The sequence below is a fragment of the Macaca nemestrina genome, chromosome 4 (genome assembly GCF_043159975.1).
Source record: "Macaca nemestrina isolate mMacNem1 chromosome 4, mMacNem.hap1, whole genome shotgun sequence".
Classification (NCBI taxonomy): Eukaryota; Metazoa; Chordata; class Mammalia; order Primates; family Cercopithecidae; genus Macaca; species Macaca nemestrina.
In genome coordinates, this window is record NC_092128.1 from 14,725,367 (window position 1) to 14,747,414 (window position 22,048).

The window sequence follows — 22,048 nt, forward strand, 5'->3', positions numbered from 1 at the left end:
GAGTCAGCTCTGTTGTCCAGGCTGGAGTGTGGCATGATCTCTGCTCACTGCAACCTCTGCCTCCCAGGTTCAAGTGATTCTTGTGCCTCAGTCACCCAAGTGGCTGGGATTACAGGCGTGCACCACCACACCCAGGTAAATTTTGTATTTTTTAGTAGACACGGGTTTTCACTATGTTGGCCAGGCTGATCTCGAACTCCTGGCCTCAAGTGTTCCACCCACCTCGGCCTCCCAAAGTGCTGGGATTACAGGTGTGAGCCACTGCACCTGGCCTTACTCATCTTCTATAACAGAAATTTTTAACCCTTTGACCAATATGCTCCCATTTCTCTCTCCCCCCAGCACGCAACCATTCTCCTCCCTGTTTCTATGAGTTTGACTCTTTTGCATTTTACATATAAGTGAGATCATGCATTATTTGTCTTTCTATATCTGGCTTATTTCACTTAACATAATGTCCTTTGGTTCATTCACGTTATCACAAATGGCAAGATTTCCCCTTTTTAAGACGGAGTAATATCTATTGTGTGTGTGTATACAAATGAATGAATAATATTTTATTGTGTGTGTATACAAATGAATAAATAAGGAAAATGGTGTGTGTGTGTGTGTGTGTATGAATGGAACCACAAAAATTCTAAATAGCCAAAACAATCTTGAGTAATAACAAAGCTAGAGGCACCACAATTATTGATTTCAGAATATATTACAAAGCTTTAATAATCTAAACAGTATGGAACTGGCATAAAAACAATGGAACAGAATAGAGAGCGAGAAATAAATCCACACATCTATGGTCAACTGATGTTTGACAACGGTGCTGAGAACACACAATGGAGAAAGGATAGTCTTCAATAAGTGGTCTGGGAAAACTGCATATCTACATGCATAAATTGCACCGTTATCTTTTGTGTATAAACCCACATCACATACAAAAATAAACTCAAAATGGATTAAAGGCTTAAATGTATTAATTTCAACCAGAGCAGACTTCAGTGCAAGGAAAATTATCAAGGATGAAGTTAATAGATAGTACTAAAATCATCAATTCCCCAAGAAGACATAATACTTAATGTGTATGTACCTAGTAAAATGTCAAAATACATGAGACAGAAACTGAAAGAACTGAAAGAAATACATGAGAAAGAAACTGACAGAAACTGAAAGAGGGAGATATATAAATGCACCCCTCTGTTAGTAGTGGATGGGGGCGAATCACGAGCCTTAATTTCAAACTCCGTAATCCTGACTATTGAAATCCCAGAAGACCAAAATCCTTAAATGAAGTCTAGAAAATTATAATCCTGAAATATCAAAATCCCAAAAATATAATTCTGGAAAAAATACCTTAAAATTTTTTAAAAAGATATTTATTTACATTTTTAAAGAGGATTTATTTGAGAAACATAAAAACATGACAGAACGTGTTATAGGCCAGTTTATGCAATAAAATAGGCAATAATATACATATTTTTGCAAGCATAAGCACTCAAGTATGCTAATGACAGTTGCATGGGTATAACAATTTTGAACTGACAAGTTGTCTTCAGAAAGAAATAGGTCAAAAATCAAAATGTATAAACGCATGTCACTGTGGTTGATAATTGTGTGTACACCAAAATTTATAACTTCAGTCATATGAAATATTGTAATGGACAACCTAAGTCTTTTGGCAAGATCAAGCAAAAACCCTGGGGATGACACATTGCATCATTATACCAGTCACCCAAGGAGCTATGACCTCAAGAAAATATTATCTTTCACAAATGCAGATGTGCAAAAAGACCTCTTGTAATTTACTGAGGAAGTTTCAATGTTTCTATGCATACTCACAATGCTTAAACATAAAGTCAATGTTGTCATAATGCACGTTCACAAACTCAAATTTGCAAAAAATGCATAAAATAAATTAGAACTATTTAAAAGTCTTTACACAATTTATTCCTCCAGTACTGGGAATGAATATTAAGTACACAGTATAGTGATTGTAAAAAATAATGCTGACAATATAAAATAGTGGAAAAAACGAAAACAAGAAAAACAAAGGAGAAAAAAATGCAAAAAAAAAAAAAAAACCTAAAAAGAATATTTGACATATGAAAAAGTGTATTACAGGACTAAGTTGTGGGCAGTTGCATAGAGGTAGTCCATAAAATCTGGCCAACTTTCATTATCATTAACTATTTTTGAAGTCTTGCATCACGATAAATAGCTGCTTTTGTTCTTTTAAAGCATGGCTCTCCTTGGAGACTATGTTCACATTCATCATCTACATGGCATTGGTCTTTTTGAAATTCTTCTGTGATTCTATATACTTTGAGATGAGAACTCCCAATTAAATGTTTCTATTTTCTGTGGCATGCTTCTTTGTTGTTCCAGTTATGCTAAAATTCATTCGGCATGTACTCACATGCTGACCATGAATTTCTCAGCAACAATACTGGTGAATGAACAGCAATTCCATTGCTAAGTGTCTTCTAATCTACTGTGCTTATAATTATTTTCAAACTAGTTGTTAACTTTGCTGGCTTCTTCAGACAAATGTGTCTTTAATTCATTAAAAGCTTCTGGGATTTCATCAGTTGGGAGAAATGCCAATGCAGACAAATGACATATTTTTAAACAAAAGCTTTTATTGGGTCTGTATCACGTGGCCAGTCCACTCATCTGAGTTTTCCACCAAATGCAAATGAAGACAATACCAAGGTAATAATTTTGTCTAACATGATGCAACTTTCAGGATGCAACTATCCTGCATACATCTGAACATGCACTGATCTCTTCCCCAGAATTCAGGTTTTCATCACTCAGAATTTTAATATATTAAGATTGTGATTTTTGGGATTTTAGACATCAGCTATTTTAGGCATTGGAGATTTTGATCTTTTGGCGTTTCAACATTTGAAATTATGGTGTTTGGGATTTTTGTCTTTTGAGATTATAATCCAAATCTATAACGGACAGTTCCAGCAGGCAGAAAATTAGTAGGAATACAGTTGAACTGAATAGCACTGTGAATCAACTGGACCTAACTGAAATGTACAGATTACTTCATCTAGCAATAGGAGAACACACATTTTTAAGTTCACATAAAACATGCAACAAGGTAGACCATATTCAGAGCCACAAAACACACCTTACCAAATATAAAAGAATAGAAATTATACAAAGTATGTTCTCATGCCACAGTGGAATTAAGCTAGTTATCAATAACAGAAAGACATCAGGAAAACCCCAATAATTGGAAATTTTAACAAAACCTTTCATAAAAAAATGCCTGGGTCAAAGAAATCTCAAGAGATATTTACAATATTGTTAAAATAAAAATACAATTTATATAAAAACTTGTGTGATGAAATAAAGCAGTGCTTAAAGAGAAACTTGTAGCATTGAATGCATACATTAGAAAAGAAGAAAGAAAATCAAGAATCCAGGCTTCCACATAAGTTTCCATTTCGAGAAACTAAAAAGGAAAAGCAAATTAGTGCTAAGAACAAAAAAGGCAATAATAAACATTAGAGCAAAAATCAATGAAATTGGAAACAGAAAAATCAATAGAGAAGATCAGTACAATTGATAGCCCTCTAGCCAGGTTAACTAAGAAACAAAGAAAGAAGACATAAATTACTAATACAGAGTTGAAGGAGTGGCCATTATTATTGATCCTATTGACATTAACAGGATAATAAAGGAACATTTTGGACAACTGTATGCTTACAAATATGATGAACTAGATAATGTAGAACTATTCTTTGAAAGGCACAATCCATCAAAATTCACAAAAGGTAAAATAGATAATCTGAATAAGCTGATATCTATTAAATAAATTGAATCAAGAATTAATAACTTTCCCGAAGAAAAAGTAAAAGGCCCAGATGGGTTCACTGGTGAATTCTAAACATTCAGGGAAGAAATTATACCAATTCCATACAATCTGTTCCAGGAAATGAAAGCAGAGTGAATATTCCCCAACTAATTCTAGGAGTCCAGTACTACCTTACTACCAAAACTAGACAAACACATTACAGGTAGGGAAAACTACAGAGCGATACCACTCAAGAACATATGTGCAAATGTCCTCAACAAAATATTACCAAATAGAGTTTTATAATGTATACTGATCATAATACTGATACTACAATGATCATAATACTGATACTACAATGATCATAATACATTATGACCAAGTGGGATTTATTCTGGTATGCAAGGTTGAGTCAACATTCAAAAATCAATTAATGTAATCCATCAAATAAACAGGCCAAAGAAGAAGAATCTGTAATTATATCAATTGATGCAAAGAGAGGAGTTGACAAATTTTAACACACATTCATTATAAAGAAAATCTCTAAGCAAAGTAACGATAGGGTAGAACTTTCTCAACTTTATAAAAAAGATCTACAAATAACCTACAGGTAACATACATCATACTAAGAAACTAAATGCTTTACACTAAAATCAGGAACATGGCAAGTGTGTCTCTTTTACCACTTCTGTTCAATGTTGTATGGTAAGCCCTTGCTAATGCATTAAGAAAAGAAAAGGAAATAAAAAGTATACAGATTGGGGAAGAAGAAATAAAATTATTTTTCTTCACAGATGACATGATTATTCATGTAGAAAATCCCCCCAAATTAGGAAAAATACTGCTGAAATTAATAAATTATATAGCAAGGTTGTGTTGTAGGATATAAGGTTAACATACATATTGCTTTCTTACACTAGAAATGAGCAATTGGAATTTGAAATTAAAAAATATTATTCCATTTACATTAGCACTGCAAAATAAGTACTTAGGTATACATCTAACAAAATAGGTACAAGATTTATGTAAGGGGAACTGAAAATATTTGATGAAAGAAATCAAAGATCTAAATAATGGAGAGATATTCCATGTACATAGGAAGACTCACTTATTGTCAAGATTTCGGGTACTTCCAAATTTACTGATAAGTTCAATACAACCTCAATCAAATTTTAGCAAGTTATTTGTGGATATGGCAAACTGATTTTACAGTTTATATGGAAAGACAAAAGACACAGAGTAGCCGCACAACGCTGAAAAAGAGGAATAAAGATGAATGAATGACACTATCTGATATGGTTTGGTTGTGTCCCCACCCAAAATCTTACCTTGAATTGTAATCGCCATAATCCCCACCTGTCAAGGGAGAGACCAGGTGGCAGTAATTGAATCATGGGGGTGGTTTCCTCCGTGCTGTTCTTGTGATAATGAGTGGATTCTCACGAGATCTGATGGTTTTATAGTTTTTGGTAGTTCCTCCTCCTTTCATTCTCCTTCCTGCTGCTTGTGAAGAAGGTGCCTTTCTTCCCTTTTGCCTTCTGCCATGTTTGTAAGTTTCCTGAGGCCTCCTTAGCCATGCTGAGCTGCGAATCAATTAAACTTCTTTCTCTTATAAATTACCCAATCTTGGGCAGTTCTTTATAGCCGTGTGAAAACGGACTAATACACTATCCAACTTCAAGCCTTTTTATAAAGCTGCAGTAATTACAGCTGTGTCGTATTGGCCAAAGAATAGATAAATAGATCAAAAGAATAGAACAGAGAGCCCCTAAAAAATTCCAAACAATTATAGTCAACTGATCTTAGACAAAGGAGCAGTGGAAATTTAATGGAAAAAAAGGCTAATATTTTCAGTAAATGATGCTGGGATAACTGAACATGCAAAAATACAAAAAAAAAAAAAAAAGAAAAACACAAAAAAACCCAAACCTGAACAGAGATATTACATTTTATGCAGTTAACTCAGATGGATCATAGACTTACATGTTAAGTGCAAAATTATAAAAACCCTAGTGGAAAACAGAACACTTTATAGGTGACCTTGTGATTGGCAATGCCTTTTTGGATTACAAGAATAATCCATTGGAAAACAAATTGATAAGTTGAACATCATTAAAACTGAAGTTTAAAAAAATGAAAAGATAAGCCATAGACTAGAATAAATATATTACAAAACAAATATGAAAAATAACTTGTGGAAAATATACAAGTAACTCTTAATACTCAACAATGAGCAAAAACAAAAACATTTAAAAAGTGGACAAAATATGTGAAGAGACACCTCACCAAAGAAGATATACAGATGGCAAGAAAGGACATGGAAATATTGTTAACATCATCTGTCATCAGAAAATTTCATATTTAAATAAGAATGAAATACTCTTGTACACCTATTAAAATGGTGAAAATTTAAAATGCCAACAAAACTAAATACTGGTAAGGATGTGGAGCAACAGGAACTCTCCTTTATTGCAGGTAGGAATACAAATGGTACAGCCACTTTGGTAGACAGTTTGGAAATTTCCTATAAAACTAAGTGCATACTTCCCACATAATCCAGCATATTGCTTTCCTTGGTATTTACCCAAATGAGTTAAAAACTTATGCTAACCCAAAACCTATATACAAATGTTTATAGTATCTGTATTCATAATCGTTAAACCTCAGAAGTATCTAAGATGTATTTCAATAGGTGAGTGGAAAAACAAACTATGGTACTGATAGAGTTTGGATATTGTTCCTTCTAAGTCTCATTTTAAAATGGAATTCCCAGTGTTGGAGGTGGGGAGTGGTAGGAGGTAATTGAATAATGAGGCAGATTTCTCATGAATGGCTTAGTGCCATCTCCTTGGTGCTGTCCTCATGATAATGAGAGAGTTCTCATAAGACCTGGTTTTTAAAAGTGTGTGACACCTCCACGCTGTTGCTGCCACTCTCATCATTGAGACGTCTGCTCACCCTTCACCTTCTGCCATGATTGTAAGCCTCCTGAGGCTCTCATCAGAAGCAGACACCAGCACTTCTCTTCTTGTGCTGTCTGCAGAACTATGCGCCAATCAAACCTCTTTTCTTTATAAATTAACCAGTCTCAGGAATTTCTTTATAGCAATGCAAGAACAGCGTAATACAGGCGCATCCAGAAAACGGAATATTCAGTGATAAAAAGTAATGAGTTACCAAGCCACAAAAAGACATGGAAGAACCTTAGTATAGCATATTTCTCACAAAGGAGCCATTCTTAAAGGGCTATATACTGTATGATCTCAACTAAATAATCTGGAAAAGGCAGAACTATCAAGCTACTAAAAAGATTATCGGTTCCAGGAGTTTTGGAGGAGGGAGAATGAGATAAATAGGTAGAGCACAGGGGATTTTTAGGGCAGTGAAACTATTCTATATACTGTAATATTGGATACATGACATTATACATTTGTTAAAACCTTTAGAATTTACAACACAGTGGACCCTAATGTAAGCTATGAGCTATATTTAATGTTAATGTACAAATATTGACCAACCAGTTGTAATAACTACCACACATAAGGCATGATATTAATTATAGGGGACATGATTTGTGTGGAGAGGGTTTAGAGGGTGTATGTAACTCTTAGCTTAGCACTTAATTTTTCTGTAAACTTAAAATTACACTAAAAATGACATCCGTTAATTTATTAATAGATAAAAGGAAACTTGTAGATAAAAGGAAATTAATAGATAAAAGGAACTCAATAGATAAAGGGAAATTGAGACAATATAACACTAAATTAAATCTGTTATTACTATTGGAGTTTATAATGAAGAGAATACTTTAAAAAATAAATGCTTTAGCTGATGACTATAGAAAAGCCACCTTTACTGATTGTACCATGATTAGCATAATAAGTGTTGCTCAGTCTTGTTTCACAAATCCAAAGAACTTTTTACCAACATGAAAGGTAGGCAATGTTGGTTCATATCTCTTGTTGTTTCATATCTCTTGTTTCATATCTCTTGTTGTTTCATATCTCTTGTTGTCATCACAACCCATCTTAAGATAAATTGAATATTACCTAAGATCCTCTACAGGTGGTTCAATCTTGTCATATTGGTAATTACCATAACCCGTGAATAAATGTAAAGTTAGAGCCAGGCTTAGAACTCTTGCCTTCCAGACCATTTAAACATTTTCAAGTGGATTTCATTCACTTGGTCATACCATACAGCTTGAAATACACTTTGTAATTGTCTATTTCCTTCCTTCCTTCCTTCCTTCCTTCCTTCCTTCCTTCCTTCCTTCCTTCCTTCCTTCCTTCCTTCCTTCTTTTTCTTTCTCACTGAAGTTTTCCACAATGTTTTCTTATTTACTTTTCTGAATTATTCCCAAAAGGAATTTATAATTTCTCAGTCATTTATTTCATCGTCGTCATAATCAGTGAAGTAGAAACACATTGCTCTACATTACTAAATTTCTGGTTTCCCTTGGAAGATTTTTCTTATAATATTGATTTTAATCTACCATTTTCAGATGCTACCAGGTAATGATAGGATTTACATATGTCCTGATTGATCAGCGAATAGTAATGTGTTGATGTAACTGTCTGTTGGATACTATACTCACTTACTGGGTGATGGGTTCAATTTCACACCAAATTTCAGCATAACGTGATATAACCATGTAACAAACCTGCACATGTACCCCCTGAATCTAAAACAACAGTTGAAATTATAAAATAATAAGTATTTTATCTCCATGTAATCCTATTTCTGACTTTTTAAAAGATGTCATTATTTTAAACAAAAAATTAGATATTCTAATGTAGCTATCCTGTATCCGAACAAGACTACTTAATATAGGAAGATGGGTATACCCAGGAAATTTGTTCCCATTTTCAGGGCCAAAATTTAGGTAATTTTCATTCTTAAATGAAGCCTCTTCTTGTGGACTTTTTCTGAGTTGTATTGTGCAAGCAAACCACATCTCATAAAGGTAGATCAACTGAACCAAAATTCTCTCCTCATTCACATGGTCCTCTTTTTCTGCAGTGCTCTGTATAAGGCACCCTTCACCTGAGCATTCCGCAGGCTGTAGATGAGGGGGTTCAGCAATGGGTTGAAAAGGCTGTAAAACAAGGTGAGGATTTTCTCCTGCTCCTGTCGTTGACTGTTATCTGGGACCAGGTAAACCACCATGTCTATGCCAAAGTAGAGCCCAACCACACAGAGGTGGGAGGAGCAGGTGGAAAAGGCTTTTCTGCGGTCCTCTGACTGTATCTTCAGGATGGCCAAGAGGATGCCCATGTAGGAGATCAGCATCAAGGAAAGGGGCCTGACTAAGACAAACACACGACCAGCAAAGACAAAAATTTCATTAATCCAGGTGTCTGCACAGGCCAGTTTGAGGACAGATAGAATTTCACAGAAGAAGCGGTTCACCTCCTGGGGTCCACAGAAGGGCAGCCTTAGAAGGAGTATTAGATTTATGAGGGCCAGGGAAAATCCACATGCCCAGGAAGTAACAGCCAGGACTGTGCACACTCTCCAGTTCATGATAGTGTAATGCAGGGAATGGCAGATCGTCACAAACCTATCATAGGACATCACCACCAAAATCAGGCACTCTGCAGCAGCAAAAGTCAAATACAAAGCCATCTGCCTAATGGCAAGAGATGAAGGAGATAGTTTTTTTGTGTGTGTTGCATTAGGTTTTTCAGCATGTTGAGCAAATTGCTGGAAGCATAGGATATGTCAATGACGGCCAAGTGTGAGAGGAAGAAGTACATGGGGGTGCGTAGTCTGGGATCCACACAGATGAGCCCAAAGATCATGCCATTTGCCAGCAGGCTGAAGAGATATAACAGGGAGAAGATCCAGAAGAGGAGTACTTCCATCTCCATACTGAGCTGGAATCCAACCAGGATGAATTCTGTGACCCGTGACTGGTTGTCCTCCATTCCTTAATGACACTTTGTAAAGGACCAGAGTGTGATGAAAGATCAGGGTTGGAGAACAAAGAGAATGAGTTATTTATTTCAAAATGAGCTCAGAGGAAGCATATATATATTTGTGCCTACTTAACTCACCTTTCCCCCCCAGTGTTTCTTTCTGTTTTTGTTTTTACCTTTTTACTGTAAAGTAATTCAAACCTTCAGATAAGTATCAAGAATTAGAAACAGTTCTCTCATACACATTTCATCTAGATTCAACAATTGTTAATAATTTTTTCATATTTCTTGTTCCCTTTTTGTCTATATTTATATATATATTTTTTTTTTCTGGGACACTTAAGACTAGTGTGTATCTATGATACCAGTTTATCCCTCAGTTCTCTATTTTATCCAAGAACAAAGAGATTCACTTACCTAACCACAGTACCATTATCAAAATCAGGAAATGTGATCTTGACATAATATTGTTTTCTAAACAGAGCATCTTCTGTCCTTCCTGTCCAAGATGTGGTGCAACATCCCATAGTATAGTTAATCTATTCTGATCTGAATAGCTACCCAGACACTCTCTTTCTGTCTAGACATTAAAAGTTTTGAAAAGTACAAACAAGTTGTTTCACAGAATGTTCTCAGAATGGGTTTTCTATTGACCCTCCATATTTTTATCCAGACTTTAAATTTTTAACAGGAGATGAATCTATGTGTCCATCTCAGTGTCTTCTATTAGTAGGCAGATAATGTTAATTTGCTTCAATATTCAAAATGCTAATGTGGATCATTTGGTTGAGGTGATGCGTCCTGTCTATCTCCATTATAAAATTATCCTTTTTTCTAGTATAATTTCTGGGAAATATATTAAAACTAATATATACATATCTTGTTTTTATTAAATTCTCAGCCACTCATTAAAGCATCTATTGATTATCTTACCTGACTCCATTATAAGTAATGATGGTTGCAAAATGTGTCATTCTAACTCCCTCATTCCTTTTGTATTCATTAGTTGGCTTTACTGTGAGAATGAGCTTGATCTGTCTGCCTATCTATTTGCCGGTCTTCTTTCTTCTTTCTTTCTTTCTTTCTTTCTTTCTTTCTTTCTTTCTTTCTTTCTTTCTTTCTTTCTTTCTTTCTTTCTTTCTTTCTTTTACTTTCTTTTTCTTCCTTCCTTTCTCTCTCTTTGTTTCTTTTTCTCTCTTTTCTTTTTTCTCTTTCGTTTTTTCTCTCTCTCTTTTTTTCTTTCTTTCTTTCTTTTTTTTTCTGTCATTCTTTTTCTTTCTTTCTAGTTATCTGTCAATCAATTAATGTGGACACATGGAATTTTTAATTCAATGGGTTATAACCATTACTGTCTAGCAAACTCACAAAAAATCAAATATATCGCCCTGGAAGGAACTACTTAATGGTAAAAAGCCTCTGCCTTAGCAATCAGGGCATCATACTCTCATTCACCTTTCCTATGATTTTGTCCTACGTTTAGCTTTTCAGCTTTGTCATGCTGACTCTGAGAAATTAATTGGTCATTGGTTAATTGGTCATTGGTCCTGTTTTAATATACTTCGGTCAAACCTGGGATAAAATCCACTGATTACCGCTTTATGGGACATTTTACTATTTCTTACTGCCCAGGATCTGGATGTTTTCTGTGAAAGTCGTTATCTCAAAACCTGCTATTCAGGATTTCCTTCCTAGACATCCTTTTACCTATATAATTAAGAGCAAATTATATGTCTTTTATTTTGTGTCTGTTATTTTATTCTTAATTTCAGTTCGTGGCCCAAGAAGAGCTCCGGTTTCCTAGATAAGTGACATCTGGAATGACTTGATTTTTCAGACGCACATCATCCATTATACAGAGATATCTTTACCTATACAGTCATTACAGTTTAAACAACATTTTAATATAATCAATGCCATAGCTTTAAGATACATAATATTGCATAACTGTGATGTTATTTTTATTGCTCATAGTCAAAGTATATTTTCTACAGAACTAATATATGCCCAGATAAATATGAATTATTTATTTTACAATGATGGATGTGATTTAATTCATGCTTATTATTGACATTATTTTTTGTGTTCATGAAAGTGGGATGGATTTAATAATATAAATAGTTTGGAAAATATTGTATATCACTTTGGAGAATAGCAGGCATAAGTGAATGTAAATTATGAGGCAGGCATATTTGAAGCTAGAAATCGCATCTGGATTATTCAAAAATACTAGTGTTGTTACTGTGCTTATCAACTACCTCACTGTATAATCCACAGGAGTGGCTCAGAGAGCAGCAGAGACATAGGGCTTCTCAACTTGGGGGATTCTTCTGTTTGTCTACAACCAGCTACCATAGAAAGGAAGGTGATAGCCTGTTTCCTTACATTTCATTGAAAGTCTAGGTAATCAGCCTATAAAGAGAGTCTTCTAGGGAATTAGAGTAGATTCTTACAAGGAAGCTCTTCAGACACCTGTTAAGTGTATACAGGTTTGTCAGTAAAAACTGTGAAATGAGTTATATTCCTATTTTGAAGATATGTTGCATGCTCAAGATAAAATTAAAAAGGAAGAGGGATTTGATACCAAATGTCATTCATTTGAGCTGATATGCCTTCTATAACCAGTTGTAAAAGTCTTATGGATGGGTTATAAGTGTTAAACATCTTTATGGCCCTGATAATAACTAAAATAGTATTAGATGAAACAGGAAAATAGAAAATGCAAAACAGATTGTTATATTTTGTTGAAAAATACATTCACTAGTGTCTTCTATTTGTCAGTTTCTATCAATTACCAAGACATGATTTTAACTTTACTAGGAAACGTTCACACTTAGAAGTTAATCATTTGAAAATGGGTTTATTAAAATGCGATGAATAATCCACGTAATTTGATAGACATTATTTCTATAGGATATACTTGAATAAGCTTAGACAAATGAAATGTATTATATCTGCAGAGAAAACTGACAATACATAAAGGTTAATGTCTTATACCTGCTTTCAATGTTGCATATAAGAAGACAGTTTCAGGATAATTGCTTTATTGGAAAATGATTTTATAAGAAAGTAAAATAAAGTAAAAAGAGACCTTGAAGACCTTGAAGGCAATGTTGTGAACTCTTGCAAAACATCAGCCTAAGAGAGGCCTACATTTTATGGCAGTGGCAGCTTAACAGCAATGGCTCAAACACAAATGAGAGACAGTGTTAGATCTATAAATATGAATACATTTTGGGAGGTTTATATAAATGTGCATGAAGTTCATAACATGAATTTTTGCTACAACTAAAGAAAATTCCTGTAATATAAAAATGATATAGTAATATCTTAACTTTTTAGTTTAATTATTTCTGTCTCTGAATTATTAAATCCTTTCTCTCCATTGCCATCATTTTTATTTCACTGTTAAAAAATAAACATGAAAATAATAGTGAAGAAAGAGCAAAACGTTTTAGAAGGTACAGCACTGGAATCTAGGAGAAAAGTTAAGGTACCTAAATAAATTTTTTCCTTCCAAATAGAGCCAATAAAATAGTAGAAATGAAGAAAACAAGAGTATGCAGGGTCAGTATGTACAATACTCCCCCTGGACAGTCCTGTAACTGAGCTAGGGTGCTTTATCCTGTTTCTTCAACTCTGATCAGAAGAATTGGCACTCATTCTGCTCTATTTTGTGGTAGGATGAATCCCATATCACACACAGTAATTTCTGAGTTGAATAATTTTTGACATTGAGAGTAATGGTTTAGAAAATTTCAAAAAGAAACAATTATATTGCAAACTTACCTCTTACACTGTTTCTGCAAGGGAAAGAATTAACTGCAATTGCTACCAGAATTTTGTTCTCCAGTAACAGAAGTTTCTCTGAATATCTTCATTTGTGCTAGATTACATATGTATATGATCTATATAATAAATATATATTACTATATATAATTCTCTATCTCTGTCTGCCTAATTCTCTCTCTCTGTCTCTCTCTGTCTCTGTCTCTCTCTCTCTCTCTGTCTCTCTCACTCTCTCTAGTATCTAAGATCCTTTTATCCTGTTGGCTTATCCAAAATGTCCCTGTCCAGAGGCATTGCCTGCATTTGAAGCCTCTCTTACTTTTAGTTGCCTTCTCAATCAATAGAGTTGGGCCAGTTTAGATGACCACCATCCATCCACACTGGGAGGTGATGGTGAGACAGTTGCTAAGCAATCAGAAGGCTCCTGGCCATAGCACAGCAGGCAGACCTCCCGGAGCTGGGTGGGAGTGGGGTGCATCTATATTTCTATTTCATCTACCTGGTATACAAACTTTGAGTTAGAAAGAACTTAGGATATGCCACCCAGGAGTGTCATTCCTCTCTGCATAGCTATGGATTTTTGCTGCCACTCTGTCCTACTTTAGCTATACTGAAAACCACCTCACAGTGCAAATAAATCTCTTCTGCATAAGAAGGTGTAAGCACTAGATATTCCTCAGGGGTAAACTTTGAACTAGAATAAACACTACATAAATGAGTGATGTGCTATAAGAAATTCTAGCTGACTCCAGAGGAACAAATCCCAGATTCAGCAGCATATACTCCACTTGATGATGCTATCAAAATAGAGTGTGAAGCTCTAAATTAAACCTCAAGGAGCAAGGGTTTTATTTAGAATTAGCTAAGAAGTAAATTCCCAGAAGGATTATGAGACCTCATATCTTTCTACCTTCTCCCTAAGGGGAAACAAAATTGTTCCCTGACTCTTCTCTCTGGAGGAGAGCAAAGATTGTGTCTGATTGTCCTTGGAGGAAAATTGTAGGAAAAAGGGAGGACACATCTTGGCATCACACTGTTTGCATACAGATTTTCAAATATCTCAAGAGTAAATAACTTGAGAGAAATATCACAAATTACAGTATCCAAACACGTAAAATTGCTACAATTTTATGAATTCAAACACCTCTTTAGTTCTCATGAAGGTGTAAGAGAGGTTGTGACTTGGTTCCCATAGAACCTGTTATGGCAACCTGAAAAAGGAATTGATCTCCCAACGCCAAGGTGTATCTCTGTCTGAAGTGGAATATATATGTGCTCACAGTGAGGAAGGGAAATAATAGCCATAAACAACAGTTACTGAACCCTTACTAGGTTTCAGAAAACAAAGTTTTTCTAATAAGGATTTAAGATATCATTAGTTTTTCCCACTCTTGTTCTCTTGTAAAGGTGTAACGGAGTATTCCAAATGTTATGTGATGTTTGAAATTATAAAAGATCAGATGCAACAGAAAACTTACAAATGCAGTCATTCGGTAAGACAGACAAATAATTTTACAAAAATGTAAAACAATACTATCTTTTCAGTTTATTTGGCTTTATAAAAGCTGTTTTAATAAATGTTATATATATTATCATATAATGGGATTATTTTTTAATGAATAAAAAACAAATAGTTTGCAATGATGTTTTAATTTGTAATAATAATAATTATCAACAAATACCCACATAAAATCTCATCAAGTCCTTGGGGATTTTTAAAAGCATAAAGCCATCTTATAACCAAACAATTAAAAAGAATCACTGCAGGCTGGGTGCAGTGGCATGTCTTCAATTTGTTTCATCAGTGTTTTATAGTTTTCAATGTATAGGCCTATCATCTCCTTTGCTGAATTTCTTTCTAAATATGTTATTTTGTAAGCTATTGTTAATAGGATTATTTTCTTGATTTCTTTTTCAGATAGTTTTCTGCTAGTGTATAGGTATACTACTGATTTTTGTATGTTGATTTTGTACCTTACAACTTTACTAATTCATTTATTAGTTTCAACAGTTGTTTAGTGGAAACTTCAGGGATTTTTATGTATATAAAATATATGTGTATATATATCATGCCATCTGCAAACAGGGACAATTTAACTCCTTCCTTTTCAACTTGAATGTTTTTTATTTCTTTATATTGACTAATTTATGTGGCTAGTACTTTCAGTACTGTTTTGACTAGAAGTGGAAAGTGTAGGAATCCGTGTCATGTTCTAAATCTTAGAGGAAAAGCTTCCAATTTTTTTCCATTGAGTACAGTGTGATCTGTGGGTTTGTCATATGTGGCCTTTGTTGGGTTGAGATATACTCCTTCTATTCCTAATTTGTTGAGAGGTCTTTTTTTAAAATTATGAATGGATACTGAATTTTGTCAAATGCTTTTTCTGCATGTATTGAAATGATCATTCAGTTTTTGTCCTTCATTCTGTTAATGTGATGTATCACATTTTTGATTTGCATATGTTGAACCATCCTTGCTTTCCTGGACTGAATCCCACTTGATTATGGTGAAAAATCCTTTTAATGTGTTGTTAAATTTGGTTTGCTAATATTTTGTTTAAAATGTTTACATCTATGCTCATCAGGTGTATTAACCTGTAGTTTTCTTTTCTTGCCACATCCTTGTCTAGTTTTGTTATCAGGGTAATGCTGGCCTTAAAGAATGAGTTTGGAAATATTTCCTCGTTTTTAATTTTTTGGAAGAGTTTTTACTAGTTCTTCTTTAAATATTTGGTAAAACTCAGCAGTGAAGCTATCAAGTCCTGGGCTATTCTTTGATGAGAGACTTTTTATTGTGGAATCAATCTCTTTACCTGATCATGATCTTTTCAGATTTTTTATTTCTTCATAATTCAATCTTGGTAAATAAAATGTATCAAGAAATTTGTCAATTTCTTCTAGCTTATCCAATTTGTTGGTGCATAATTGTTTATAATTGTTTCTTAAGATCATTGTAAGGTCTCCTTTTTCAATTCTGATTTTGTTTATCTCAGTCTTCTCTCCTTTTTTAAGACTAGCTAACAGTTTGTTGATTTTGTTTAACATTTCAGAAAGAAGACTTTTTTGATGTTTTTATTGTTTAGTCTTTACTTCATTTATTTCTACTCTGATCGTTATTATTTTATTTATTCTACTAATTTGGGGCTTAGTTTATTCTTGTTTTTCTAGTTCCTTAAGGCACAACAGAGATTGTTGGTATGCAGTCTTTATTCTTTTTTGATGTAAGCATTTATTGCTTTAAACTTCCCTCTTAGAATGATTTTTTTCTATATCCCATGTGTTTTGGTATGCTGTGTTTCCATTTTCATTTGGCTAAAAAGATTTTAAACATCTTTCTTAATTTCTTCATTGACCCATTGGTTGTCAGGGAGCATATTATTTAATTTCCATGTATTTGTAATTTTTCTGAAGTTCCTCCTGTTATTAATTTCTATTTTGATACCATCGTGGTCAGAAGAGCTCCTTGATATTTCAACTTCTTAAATTTATTATGAATTACTTTGTGCCTTAATATATGATTTATTCTAGACATTGTGCAGTTGAGAAGAATGTGTATTCTGTAGCTGTTTATGGAATGGTCTGTATATGTCTGTTAGGTCCATTTGGTCTGGAGTATAGTTTAACATTTTCTTCCTGGATAATCTGTCCATTGCTAAAAGTGGGGTATTGAAGTCCTCTACTATTATTGTATTGAAGTCTTCTCTCTTCTTGGATCTATTAATATTTGCTTTCTATGTTTAGGTGATCCTGGGTTTGAGATATATATATATATAGATAGATAGATAGATATAGATATAGATATAGATATACAGGAGAGAAACCATAAAAAAATAAAGAGAAATTCTGACACCAAAAACCACAATGACAAAAATGAGCAACTCTATAGAGATCTTCAACAGCACGCTCCATCAGAGTGTTATTATACCTGCTTGCTGAATTAACCCCTTTATTATTTATGTAATGACTTTCTTTGTTTCTTTCTACAGTTTTTGACTTAAAGTCTATTTTATCTGGTATGAGTATAGCTACTCTTACTCTCCTTTGGTTTTCATTTTCATGGAAAATCTTTTCTGATACCTTCACTTTCAGTCTATGTGTGTCCTTACAGGTGAAGTGACTCTCTTGTAGGCAGCATCAAGCTGGGCCTTGCTTTTGATCCATTCAGCCACTCTGCCTTTTGATTGGAGAATTTAATTCGTTTACATTCAAGGTGATTATTTATAAAGTAAGGACTTACTTCTGCCATTTTGTTAATTGTTTTCTAGTTGTTTTATTTATACTTTGTTTCTCTATTCCTCTTTTATTGTCTTCCTTTGTGGTTAAGTGATTTTTCCTAATAGTATGTTTTGATTCCTTGTTTTTCACTTTTTTAAAGTATCTATTAACGATTTTTGATTTGTGGTTACGATACACTTACAAAAAGTTTCTTGTGGTTATAACAGTTTATTCGAAGCTGATAACGTATCTTTGGCCACAAAAAGCACTACATTTTAAATTTATTTATTTTTTATTTTTTTGTTCTACAGATTTCTGAGAAAGCACTACATTTTTATTCTACTCTCTGCCACCACACATTTTGAATATTTGATGTCACCGTTTACATCTTTTTATGTTACATATCCCTTAAAAGTTACTGTAGTAATTTTTAATAGTTTATAATTTAACCGTTAGACTAAACATATAAGTAATTAACACACCACCATTATAGTATTAGAGTATTCTGAATTAGATTGTGTACTTCTTTTACCTTTAAGTTTTCTCCTTTCATGATTCATGTTGCCAATTAGGGTCCTTTTCTTTTAGGTTGAAGAACTCCCTTCAGCTGTTATTGTAAGGCAGGTGCAGTGGTGGCAAATTGCCTTAGCTTTTGTTTGTCTGGGAAAGTCTTTATCTCTCCTTCATTTCTGAAGGACAGTTTTGCCATTCAAGTATTCTTGGTTGGCAGTCTTTTGTTTTCCTATTTGGCACTTTAAGTAAATCAACCCACTCTCTCAGCCTGTAAGATTTCTGCTGAGAAATATTTTGAGAGCATATTGGTGTTCCCTGGTATGTGATATGCTTCTTTTGTCTTTCTGGATCATGTCTTTGTCTTTCATTTTTGTCAATTTGATTATAGCATGTCTTGGTGTAGTCTCATTTAGATTAAACCTGACTGGAAACCTTGGAGCTTTCTGTACCTGGATATTTATATCTTTTCCCATATTTGGGATGTTTTCTATCATTTTTAATAGCTTCATTTTTTCCTTCTATTTCTCTGCTCTCTCTGGGACATTCATTATGCCTAAATTAGTTCTTGATGGTATCCTATAGCTTTTGCAGGCTTTCTTCACTCTTTTTCATTCTTTCCCCCACCTTTGACTAATATGAAATGACCTGTTTTTGAGTTCACCAAGTATTTCACATTTGATTGAGTCTGCTGCTGAAACTTTATATGGTGTTGTTCATTTCTGTTATTGTGTTGTTTAGTGCCAGAATTTCTCTTTGGTTCTTTTTATGGTTTCCTTCTCTTATTGAATTTGTAATTTTGTTCAGGTATTGTTTTCCTAATTTTATCTATTTGTTTATTTATATTCTCTTGTAGCTCATTGAGCTTCTTTAAGACAATTATTTTGAATTCTTTGTCAGGCAGTTTGTAAATCTCCATTTTTGTAAGGTCAGTTGTTGGTGCTTCATTTGTTCCTTTAGTGTTGCCATGTTTCATGATTATTCATGATCCTTATGGCCATACATTGGTATCTTCTCACTTTAAGAAGCAGAGACTTATTCCAGTCTTTGCAAACCAGAATTGTCTAGATAAGCCCTTCCCAAGTCAACTTGTCCAGTCATTTTAGGCAGGCCATCTGGCATGGTCTGTAGGTGGGCCTGTTGAAGCCCTTGGTCAGGCTGGTCTAGTGCCTAGGTCAGTAAGTGAGTCAGCCAGGTACCTGGTTCTATGAGGTTGGGCCCAGTTCCTGGAACCTGGGTCTAGCCTGGAACCTGGGTCCACAGAGGCTAGCTTGGTGCTGGGGTCTGCTGGAACTGGCCTAGACTCTGAGTCAGCTGGTGTAGGCCTAAAGCCTGGGTCTGCTGGAGTCTGAGGCTTCAGGGCCTGGCCTGGCACTGAGGCATGCCTGAAGCCTGGGGTTATTAGGGGAACCCTTACTCTAGACCAGTAGAGAGTTTGGGACAGGACTGAAACCTGGGACTGTGGAGGCCAGACCAGTCCTGTAGGTGGTCAGGAGGCCAAAGCTGCTGGGGTAGCCTGGCATTGGGGTGGGCTGTCCTAGTGCTGGAATGAGATTGGAGACTGAGTCTGCATGTGAGGCCTGAATCCTGGAGCCATGGAGCCAGCCAGGAGCCTGAATCTGTGGGGACCTATTCGGCAGTGGCAGGTAGGCTGCCAAATCTGTGGGTACCAGCTCAGAGACTATGGTTGTGAATGCCTGCCTGGTGTGGACCCACTGTTGGAGTCTAGGCTGGCCCAGTGTTGGAGTCTGAGGCAAAATCTGTTATTTTCTCCCCTCTCCTTCCCCTATGCAGAGGGTATCTCTCTCTGCACTGTTCTGCCTGAAGTAGGGGAGGGTTGATGCAGGTATTGTGAAACTACCCTACCTACTCTTTGCAATGCATATTTTCTTATTTATGTGCTACACACAGTTGCTGTAATCACTCACCTGGTTTCTTTAGCTCCTGTGAAAATATGTTTGTGCATGGATACTTGTTAAAATTGATGGTTCTGAGAGGGGACAAGCGTGGAAAAGTCTTATTCCACCAGCCCTCAGTTAGGGCCATTATGGCATAAAGTGCTGTTTAATTGCTGTTTAATCATCCATATATTTATGTCTTTATAAAGATATTGAAAGAGATGGAAGATGCTTTCAAGGTCCGTTATAAAGGTCAAATTTTCCTCTTCTTCCTTCACAGCTCAGGACAATCCCTTTTCCAATGACCCTTCTGCCTGCAATGAGAACAGGGTTGGGTGGGCTGCCCTGACTCGGGTAGTTCTTGCTCCAATGTCCTGACTTCCCACACTTAAAGTAGCAGCTATTACCTGCAGGTTTGCTATTAGGCTTTTTTGATCTGTGGGTGAAGAATCCCCCTGGGTGACCCTGAGATTGCAGGGCGCTGCTTATAGTCACTGCTATCATTTGGGCTTGTTGTCTATGCCATCATTTGCCATGCTGGGTTCTTTCAGCCTCTTCAGTTCTATCCCTGTTATTGAATACCCTGAAAGCCACATCAAACATTTGATTAACAGGTCTTTGGAAATGTAGTTTTCATTTCCTGTGATGTCTTTGATATTTTTGGTATCAAGTGATACTGGTTTCATAGAATAAATTGAGAAATGTTTCATTTTCTTCTGTTTTGAGAGATTTTTTATGAAGAAATAGTATTATTCTTTTAAAATTAAGTTTAATTTGCCACTACAGCAATGTGATTGATGGCCTTATTTGGTGTAAGTTTTAAAATTACTAATTCAACTTCTTCACTTATTACAAGTCTATTCAGATTATCTATTTAGTTTTGAGTGAGTTAGGTTGGATGAGCTTGGCCTACATCTTATGGGGAGAGGGGGAAACCCTGAAGACATCTTTTCTCCACGCTGACTCAGTATTTAGTATGTTTCTACTCCCCTTCTCTCTCCCTCTTTTCTCCTCTCCTGTATTCTCAGATCCATAAAATATTAGGACCTTTTGCTCTGGGCTCCTTCAGCGGTGGGATGATCCCTACTTCTGTATCGATCCACCTGACCTTTGCCCAGTGCAGTTCCAAAGGGATAAATGAAACAGTGTGGGAGTTGAAACTTACTCTAGTTCAACCTCTTGCTTATGCTATCACAGTAAATGATTAAACACTTGACTGTTGCTGTCATTTTGACTGGTTGCTTAGCTTGGTTACTCAGACACTTGGAAACTCAGCTGTCTCAAGCTCAGCTTCTTGACAGAAATACAATTGATATTTGAGTATAAAACTTTTATTCTGCAATGTTGTTGAATTTATTTGTTTGAGCTGATTTTTAAAAAATTCCTTAGAATTTTCTATTTACAAGATCATTTCACCTTATGACTTTCCAATCTGGATGCCTTTTATTTCTTTTTCTTGTTTAATTGCTCTGGCTAGAACTTCCAGTCTAATGCTGAATAGAAGCAGCAACAAAAAAACTTCCTTGATCATATTTCTTATGGGGAAAGCATCCCAGTCTTTAACAATTAATTGTAATTTTAGCTGTGGTTTTCTTATCTACCCTTTATCAGTTTGAAGAAGTTCCCTTGTATTTCTAGTCTGGGGTGTGTGTGTGTGTGTGTGTGTGCACGCGCTTGTGTGTGTGTCAGGAAAGGATTTTGGAATTGTCAAATGCTTTTAATATGTATAATCAGATGTGTTTTATTTTCTTTATTTTATTAACATGGTCTATTACATTGACTTTTGGATGCTTAAACAAACTTGCATTCTTTGAATAAACCTCACTTGGTAATTATGTTTGCTGCATTTGGTTTGCTGGTATTTGTTGAATCATTTTGCATCTATATTCATAAAGAAATTGGTCTATAGTTTT

At 35.0% G+C, this 22,048-nt stretch overlaps 1 protein-coding gene and 1 pseudogene across 1 annotated transcript in view; one reads left to right on the plus strand and one right to left on the minus strand.

Moving 5' to 3' along the window:
• Positions 1-22,048, plus strand: part of LOC112425398 (nif-specific regulatory protein-like) — a 119,694-nt gene that overhangs the window by 94,399 nt on the left and 3,247 nt on the right. The gene's annotated exons all lie outside the window — the stretch shown is intronic.
• On the minus strand, positions 8,804-9,735 carry LOC105474817 (olfactory receptor 2A2-like; annotated as a pseudogene).